Genomic DNA, 10,136 nt, shown 5'->3' with positions numbered 1-10,136 from the left:
CCGCATTAGTTTAGTTTCTTTTTAGTTTTCAATTTACATCTTTATTATTTATTTTTCTTAATTTTTAAACTCAAATTGGGTAGTTATCAACACAAGTCCCTGTGGGATTGATACCTAGCTTCTTGAGGGCCACTTTACTACTTGATAAGAACACGTACACTTTTGTGTGTTCTTACGCGATGTCAAACTTTTGGCGCCGTTGCCGGGGACTTGTAAATAGGCAAATATCTTATGTTAGTTTTTCCATATTGAGATTTACATAGTTTAGCTTGTTTTAGTTTTTTTAGTTTCTTTTATTATTTTTTTATCACACTTCTTGAGATGTCAGCCATGGATAGATGGTTTTCGAGGGATGATGATTTTTGTGATTATTGTGGAGGACCCCACCCCGAGGCTTTTTGTCTAGATTTTGATCCAAGCATTTGGAGGGGGCCTATTTGTTTCCAACCTATGGAGTAACCCACAAGTTGGTGTGTGATTTCTTACAGTTTGTATCACTCTACAGATATGTGTGCTTTTAATCTTTATTCAGTCATGTTTGCGGGTAATGCTCAAAAGATAACTATAGTGGTAGATGCAAAGTTGGCTGTCCAACTAGATACAGACAAAGTTGGTGACAAGTTGAGGAAGTCTGAGTACTCAAAAATTGAGATTGTTGAATAGGTTAAGGAGATACCACCACCACCACAAGAATCGCAGCCACTCAACTGTAATCGCAGCCACTCAACTGTCATCTTTCTTTTGAGACTAGAATTGAGAAGGTGAATATAAGTAAAGGTGTTATGGATTGTGTAAATTTTGAAGTGGAATTGGTTGGGCCTCACTCAAACCACTTTTCTACATTATGTTTAGATGATGTATTGTCTATGGAATCATCTAAAATAGTGGAAGAGTGTGAAGATGAGAAATAATAATCCTATATACTTAATTTTGCACAAGACAAGCAATATAAAAACACACCTCACTTTAAGGTCGAGTGGTATACCATGCATCATCCATAACTCGGTTCCTTAATCGTTGTACCACCACCCTATGAGTGAGTCAAAAAGATGGATATGAAGTTAGGAGTGAAATTTATATCCTCAAGGTAGAGGAAAAAGTTGATTGTGTCATACCACAACACTAAATTAGGTGCTTCTTGCGAGGCAACCCAAGCTAAGATATGTTTACTTTTTATTTTTTAGTTTTTACTTCACATAGTTTTTGACTTTGTTGAGTCATAGGTTTATGGGAAGTCTGAGTACCAAAAATCTTAGTGAAGGAGAATGACAAAGACTAAGTGTGGGGTCCCACGGACCTCCTTTATGCAAAAAGATGCTACTAGCTAGGCCTAGAGGCCTCAGGGAGTATTTCTATCGCTTACTCTTAAATTTATTTTGGGGACGAAGTAGATTTTTAAGTGCGGGGTAGGGAAAATTCTCAATTTTTAGCTCAATTTTAAAATGTTAGGCTAGGAATAAGTGAGATATTCTTGTTGGTGCTATTTTTTATTACATGATGCTAGTGTTTTTTTGGTAAAAGCATGTTGATTGAGGGAATTTCTACTTTTGAGACTCTTAGGATCATGTTTGTGACTCTTGTTCTTGTTGACTTAAAATTGAATTCAAGCTATTGTTTAGTTCTGAGGCTATGATGACCCTAATGAGTTGAGCATGTGCCATATGTGTGTGAGATTTTTGTATATTCCTTGTTGCATATGTCTAGAACTTTCCCGATGTGTGTGTGAAGCAAAATAAAGAATGTGAGTTTAGAAGATGATTTAGGCATTTTTTATAGTCTTATTTTATACCTTCTTTTACCTATCTTTGTGCTTTATCCTAGTTAACCCCCATTGATCCTTTAGATTTTTCTTTGACAATATCATATATAGCCTAATCCCTTCTTTGATAGACTTTAATTTGCTCTAAAAAGCTCTAAAGTTCTTTAATTATAAAAAAAATAAGCAAGGAGTTTGAGAAATAAGAGGAAAGGGATGAATTTGATGCCTCAAGGTAACAGTTATTGGTGTTGATAATTGATGTGTGATGGATGGGTGCAATTGACATTATGCTAGAAATATTCCTATGGGTTTAAAAAAAATTAAATCTTGTAGGAAATAAACAATATGCCCACCATGTGTTTGTGAAAATGCTTAAAAGAGATGGGGCAAAACAAAAGATATGCGTGGATGAAAAAGTGTAATTTGGTTGTTGGAGATTGGTTTTAAATGTATAATGTAGTGTATTAAAGTTCTTAGATAGGTTGTCACTATTCTTGGCCAAAATAGTTCCTACCTGTCCCTTAGCCTACATTACAACCTAAAAAAGACCTATTTGATCCTAAATTTCACATTTTAATATTAGTGGAGTATGACACTAAGGTAAAGCCTATGGTTCATTATGTCTAACTTGTGAATTCTTTATGAGAGTGAGCGTAATTTGATTTATATACTCATTATTATAAATTGCATTATTATGAGTGATTATGGGTAACTTTCTTGTTATGAGGTCAAATGTTTGATGAATGTGGATGATTTGTATGATATCCTTGATTGAACTATAAGCATGAGTTTTCCAACTAGGTGAATCAATTCTTGAGGCTAGGTTATTTTGGAGTAGTGTTCTTGATCTTTCAATTGTGTTGTAACATGCTTAGTGTAGTAACTTGCATTATGTATATACATTGAGTACTAGCTTGAGTGTCTTGATTGTAGTAGAAGTGTGGAGTCTCTTCAGCTCATTAAGCTTAGATTTAAGAGTTATTTGAGGACAAACAAGGCTTTAAGTGTGGGGTGGTGATGTTGGGTGTATTTATGTATTCTAGTATTGCTATTCTAGCTTATTTAACCTTGTTTCAAGGATGAACTGTCCAACTATGGTTACAAGTTGGACCCTGGTTTTGCTCAAAATAAGGTATGTTGGTTGTAGTTAGCTTTCATAGTTTTAGTTTAGTTTTCAGATTATATATGTTAAGGTTTGTAAAACTAAGTGTCCGTATAGCAGTTACTCAAATCATATTAGTATATGTTTATGCTTGGTCATGCATTCGTTTTACAAGTTCATGCATTCATGCTTAATATTCATACATGATACTCAGTAAGATTTTACATCTTATTCAGCTATAACTTGAGATTTACATATAATGTTCATGTTTCTACCACTTTCTAGTTTATACAAATGTTTTAGCTCATAATTTAGAAATTCACTATGCCTTACAATTTTTACGTATATATATGTTTTATATGCATATTTTGCAAAGGGTGTATGTCCTATGTTTTAAACAATTTTTTAAGTATTTTCATGATTAGTGCATGTCTCACATACTCAATACATTCCAAAGTACTGGCCACATATATGTGTCCGTGGCTACATTTCTTTATAATGTAGATGCTAGATGTATCCCAAAAACCAGTGTCAGACAGATTGTAGCTTCCAACCAGCAGGTGATGAGTTATCTTATTTCGAGGACTCAAGTCACTTGATATTATTGTAGTTTATTTTTCTCATTCGTATGTATTGATTTAGGACAGTTAGAGGCATGTCCCAACTACATATAGTCAGTAATAATATAGGCTTGATAGATAATCAGTTAGAGTCATTGTATGTAGTTTCAATTTCTTATTCTTCTAGGTTTTAGTATTGAACTTTGAAAAGAAATATTTTGAAACACATTGTCTTGATTGTGCTTCCTCTCAGCAATAGCTTTTATTTATAGTTTAAATTAGTTGCTCAGGCAGTTTGACAGTACATGGGTTAGCTTTCACTTGGGGTTCTATGCCTTGTGTTACGATTAGAGAGTAGTCTCGAGCCATGACATACTTAGTATCAGAGCACAAGGTTTAAGTGTTGTAGGATGTCTATGAAGCCGTGTCGAGTAGTGTCTTGCGGAATGGTACAGAGATATTTGTACTTTTCTTCGAGAGGCTACAGGCCATTTAAGAAACATTTTCCTTCTTTCATATCTTATATCGTAAAGTAGAGATATTCTCTAAGAAACTTTTACAAATTCTTACATTACTCCATTCGTGTCAACTCTACCTTATTTTTGAAGTAATAGAAATAGTCAAGCTTAAATTCTTACTGATATAGCTTTCTTAGACAATCCCCACAGATAATTATGGGATTACATGTGGGCTCAAAAGAATCCCATCCATGATTTTATATTAAAAAGTTTGAAAGATTTCATTCTTATCTATGAAAATCATACACTAAGCCAAAGTCAGATGTGCGATCAAATCCCTTCTCAAGCTCCTATGACAACAATAATCTAGGGTTAGAAGCATGAACTTAGATGTTTAGCAGTAGTAAAGTGGGAATAGTGTTTATTTAGATTTAGTATATTATGTATCCATGGGTCTAGAAAGCTGTTATATAGTTTGTTTAATAGCACTTTGAGAGAGATTTCTCACTTAAGGGAGACTTAGAGTATGTTAATACTTTATTTGAGATAGAGATTAGGCAGTGACCACAATGATAGAGGAGCTTGTTATGGTTGAGTATGTTTATAAAATTTGGTTTGGATTAGTGTTTCATGATTCCTATCTAGTAGTACTATGTTAGTATAATACCTTTAAAAATTTGGGGATATCCATATTAAGTGTTAAAATCTAACTTTGAATTATGGATGATTAAGACAATAGAAAGAAGAGTTTGAAATTCTAGAACGAAAAGTGTAAATGCAGGGTATAGTGATACTCCTAAAGGTTCTAAGTTAGTAAGTATTTAAGTTATTATATGATGACTATTAAGGCTCTAGAAAATTAAGAGTTGTATCTCCGAAAGAAGTACTAGCAGTGGGTTTTTCACTTTAAGATATAGTATTTCAGGGTAAGTTTATTATTTATGTGTATTCTTATATCTCATATTATGGAATAGTATGGTTGCAGTTCAGTTTAGAGTTTATTAAAGGGGTCTACAGATGTAGAATGGTGGTTGAAATCTGAGGGGGAGATGATAGAATAAGTAACCAAGTTGGGTTTTCAGATTCTAGTAGTGATGCTAGTGAGTTCTAGCACAATAGTAGGGGAGAAAGATACCCAACCCATTTTTATCTCAGTGCAAATTTGTGCATCAGTCATCACGAGATCTACCCATGCCTTACAAGTCATCTCTATGATCATAGATCATATTCATGCACTTTCCATAAAATCATGTATGTTTCTATTTCCTAGTACAAGGAGTGCCAATTCACTCATAAGCACGACTCCTATTCCATGAATTTATGAAATCCAAACCTCAATTCATGCAACTTATGAATTATGTATTCATGTTTTACATTATACTTAATTCCCATAACTTAGGGTACACACAAAATGACCAGTGAGAATTCATATTATGGCACGTATCTCCTTAGTTTAGATCTCTTTAATGAATCTATGCCTTTGATGCTCTATTCCTCAGGCCACAGTTAAGTGTCACAGTTATGTATAGTGTTCTTTCACGCTTGAATACCTCATGTTCTAACCTTTTAGTGACCTCTCTTTATGTAAAGTTAGTGGTGATGAAAATAGATGAGCAATGGCTTAGATGGGAGAGATTAAATGTTTCTTATTGGGGAAAGATTGTTGTATGCTTTCTTTATCTTAGGCTATAAGTGTGTAGGATGATTGGGGCAAAACTTTGGTATATGTCATAGTTAGTTGAAAGTTCTAGGGGTGTTTTCTTGGTAAAAGTGCATGAAAGTTGTTATTGATAGAGGTATTAGAGAATATGGAAAAATTCCTAAGTGGGTTGGCTGCCTAGAAGTTCATATGTAGTTAGACTAATAGATTTGAATGTCATGTTAGTATAAAATTGGATGAATGCATTATGCAGTAGTGAATTCCTAGTAAGAGGTTGAAGTTAGTTATTGAAGTGGTAAGGAGTATTATCCTTGAGATGAGAGCTGTAAAAACACATGGGATATTAAATTCGTGGTTTAGACTAGTATTATGGTGTTATGTGTGGTGCCTTATGAATTTAGGTATGCTTGAACATGTTGAGAGAATTTCATTCAGCTCAGACTTTAGTATATGGATTTATCAATGCCTATGTGAATCTTATAGTGGCGTTAAATGAAGGGTAGTATTTAAGAGGAAAAGCATAGTTGAGGGAGTATTTAGGAAGTGTGGCTTTGCTTGAAAGTTAACAAGTGCATTGCCTAAGGCATATTAATTCTATCCTAGCTTATGTTTTATAGGCCTATATTCCATATTATAGAGTTGTAGCCATGTTGTGATTCCCTATTCAGATATCTTATTCAGATCATGCCAAAAATTCTTTGCTACCTAATGTTATTAGAACTTCTTACAAAGAGTGTTAAAGAAATACTCCAGTAGAATATAAACTTTTAGAATGAGTTATTATGTATAGCCAAAAATTCAGTTTAGCAATCAGACAGATAAGCTCTTGTAGTTTTCCATCTTTCCATCTAGTCTTACTACACAAAGTTTCATTAGTATGGATATTTCATAAGGTAATTTATTCATACCCATGCAAATTAAGAATTCAGTTTAGTTCATGCATCAGACTCCAATTCAGATATTTAGTCATGATCTAGTTCATAAGTGTTCAGTTCCAAGTATTCCAGCTCAGACATTGCAATATCCTACAAACTCCTAGATAAGTTTTTGACTGTTCTTCACATGCTTAAAGGCCCCAAAGCAATTACGTCAAACCATAGATAAGTTTCATGACCATTCATTATGGCACCCTTAAAATTTCAAGCATTTTATTTTTGGCCTTACTAGGTTTGAAACATCATCTGACTTAAAATGTGTTCAAGTATGTTAATAGGGTATCTTGGAAGAGTTCTAGAATTTTCAAATGAGGTTCGAGGTTATTTTGAGATTCTGACAGTATGCCTTTATAATAGCGTCGAGACATGGACGATTATCTTCGCGATAAGTAACGTGGCATAAAGGATAGCCGCAATAAGACCGTGGCACGCTGCTCTTTGCAAATCATGTTGTCTTGTTTTATTCGCTTGGTATAGAGGGTATTGGGGTTTATTTTACCACTTGTACAACCTTAGTCTCGTTATCTCATGATTCGCGCTTACATAATTTATTGGGTTACACCGTGAGGACTTTTTCTTTTGATTCCTATATGTGTTTTGTTGATGTATGTGTCAGTTTCATTTAAATAGTGTGTAAAGTGTTTCCTTGGTGATGAATGTTCATAGAAAACACTTAGAGTGAACTTAATTTAAGAAGTTTAGTTATCGACCAATTTTTGGTATTTGATCCTACCAGGGTAAACTTTAAATGTGTATGACTTCTGGAATATATGGAATTTTGATATTAAGACTCACCAAATTATATAGAATTGAGTCCTTTTTCCAACGCATCCGATTTTGGCTTACTCTGATACTAGAACAAAAAGTTATGAGCATTTTTGTGAGAAACCAGTGAGGGTCAGCGATTTCGTTGTGGCACACCCCCTGAGCTCTGTTATTTCACCGTGCCACGCCCCTATTTTTAGAAATTCTAAAACCCATATTTCTCTTCCGTTTTTTGAGGGTAAACTAGCCATTTACATCATGAATCATCCTATAACTGATATAAATGTGATTTTATCATCCCATGACCCCAAATACACCAATACACAATCCTTTTCCTCCTAAATTCTCAAGAACATCAAGCAAGGTTTTCTTCCAATAATTCACCCCCAAGGCTTCTAATCCTAGTTCCCTTTTCAAGAAGTCAAGAAAGTCAGGTATGTGGGTATTCAATGAGTATTTCTTTCATCCCCATGCTCAAATTATGATTTTTATTCATGAATTTTATGAATTTCCATTATCTAGGCATTTTACTCAATTGTTATTTTAAGCTTAAATTCGATTCCCCGTGATATAATTTTCACTAATAAGCATATTTTAACGATTATTCATGAATTCTTAAGCACATAATATATCATTTATACTATTCTCATGCCCATAAATGATTTACATATTATTATTCCAAATTTAAAGCATATGATCAAGTTAGGAATGACATACTCATGTTTTTAAGATTTATCAATCCTCAAGTTTAATTCTTCTTTTTGTTTTAAGGGTTCCATGAAAAGAATATATCCCATGATTCCTCCATGTCATTCTTGAATTCAACCATGAAATAGTGTTACTTCATAATTTCAAGTATTCTTCCGTATTTTTATCATGATAATTTGTTACATTGGTGAAATTGTTGGATTCTTGAGTTTATTTCATGAAATTTCTTATCATGTCATTACTTTGAAATTATTGTATTTAATTGTATTTTTCAATGCTGGTGGGTTATGAACACCTGATACCTAGATGATCATGCATGCAACACTTTTCATGATTTCAAGTTATTCATACCATGTTTGTACCATAAAATTTATAACATTTTTATAACAAGCACCCACCGGTATTATATCATGCTAAATACATTAGTTAACATGTTCATGATTACTTTCGATTATGCATGCACCGTTATTTTTAGAATACTATATTTGATCATATCAAATATCAGTACATGTACCAGTTTATGCTTCTGTGTCATTTAGTTGGGAGTATTACTTAGCACCGAGTGTATGCAGGGATGGTAGTTAGCCTGTTAGTCCCTAGTTCCAGACCTACGGCACCATCATAGATTATGAGGGATTCCCCATCAGTAGAAGCATGACACCTTCATCCTTCGGGACATCAGTTTAGTGAATCCACGCCAGCCAGTGGTTGTACCCTTGGCAAGGTACTAACACCCATCAAATTGGAGTTACTAGTTGGACCCTAGTTTTACTCAAATTGGGCTATGTCGGTTGTAGTTAGCTCCTATGGTTTTAGTTCAGTACTAAGATTATATCAGTTCAGGTTTACATGACCATGTGTCCATATATCAATTATTCAGGTTATTTTAGTACATGTTTATGCTTGGTCTTGCATTCGTTTTACAAGTTCATGCATTCATGCTCAGTATTCATACATGATCCTCAGTACAATTTTAACTTTTATTCAGCTTTAACTTGAGATTTACATATAGTATTCATGTTTATACCATTTCTCAGTTTATATAAATGTTTTAGCCCATGATTTAGAAATTTATTATGTCTTACAGTTTTTACGTATAGATATGTTTTATATGCATATTTTAGCAAAGGGTTTATTCCTCAGTTTTAAAGTAATGTTTTAAGTATTTTCATATTAGTGAATGTCTCACAACTTAGTACATTCCAAAGTACGACCTACATATATGTGTCTGTGGCTACATTGCTTTATAATGTAGGTACTAAATGTAGCCCACACACCAAGGTCAAACAAATTATAGCTTCCAGCCAACAGGTAATGAGTTCTCTGATTTTGAGGACACAAGTCAATTGTAGTTCTTGTATTATATTTTTCTTATTCGTATGTATTCATTTAGGATAGTTAGAGGCATGTCCAAGCTACCTATAGTAAGTATTAATAGAGGCTTCATAGATAGTTAGTCAGAGTCATTGTATGTAGTTTTAGTTCCTTATTCTTCCAGATTTCAATAGTATAAACTTTGAAAAGTTATGATCTGAAATAGATTATGTCATGATTATGCTTCCGCTCAGCAAATTTAGCTTTTATAAAAATTTAAAAATTAGTTGCTCAAGTAGTATGCCAGTACATGGGTTTGCTTTGGATCACTTGTGGTTCTAAGCATTGTGTTACGACTAGAGGGTAGTCTCAGGTCGTGACAAACTTAGTATCAGAGCATAAGGTTCCAGTATACTAGGGTGTATATAAAGTTGTGTCTAGTAGAGTCTCGCGAAATAGTATGGAGACGTCTGTACTTTTCTTGGAGAGGTTGCAGGGAATTTAAGAAACATTTTCTTTTTTCATATCTAATATCATGCAGTAGAGATATTCTCTAAGAAACTTGTAAAGATTCTTACATTAATCCATTCATATCAACTCTGCCTTATTTTTGTGGTAATAGGAATAATCAAGATTAAATTCCTACTAATAGAGATTTCATAAACGATCCCCACAGACAGTTATTGGATTACATGTGGGCTCAAAAGGATCCCATCAGTGCCTTTAAGTTCCAAAGTTTGAAAGAAATCATTCTTATTTATGAAAATTGTGCATTTAGCCAAAGTCAGATATTCCCTCGGATCTTATCTCAGAATCCTATGACAACATATGATCTAGAGTTAGAAGTATGACCTTAGAAATTTAGCAGCAGTAAG

This window comes from Capsicum annuum, chromosome 4 (assembly GCF_002878395.1).
Source record: "Capsicum annuum cultivar UCD-10X-F1 chromosome 4, UCD10Xv1.1, whole genome shotgun sequence".
Taxonomy (NCBI): Eukaryota; Viridiplantae; Streptophyta; class Magnoliopsida; order Solanales; family Solanaceae; genus Capsicum; species Capsicum annuum.
The sequence above is the reverse complement of the archived record's forward strand: the minus strand, read 5'-3'. Positions refer to the sequence as shown.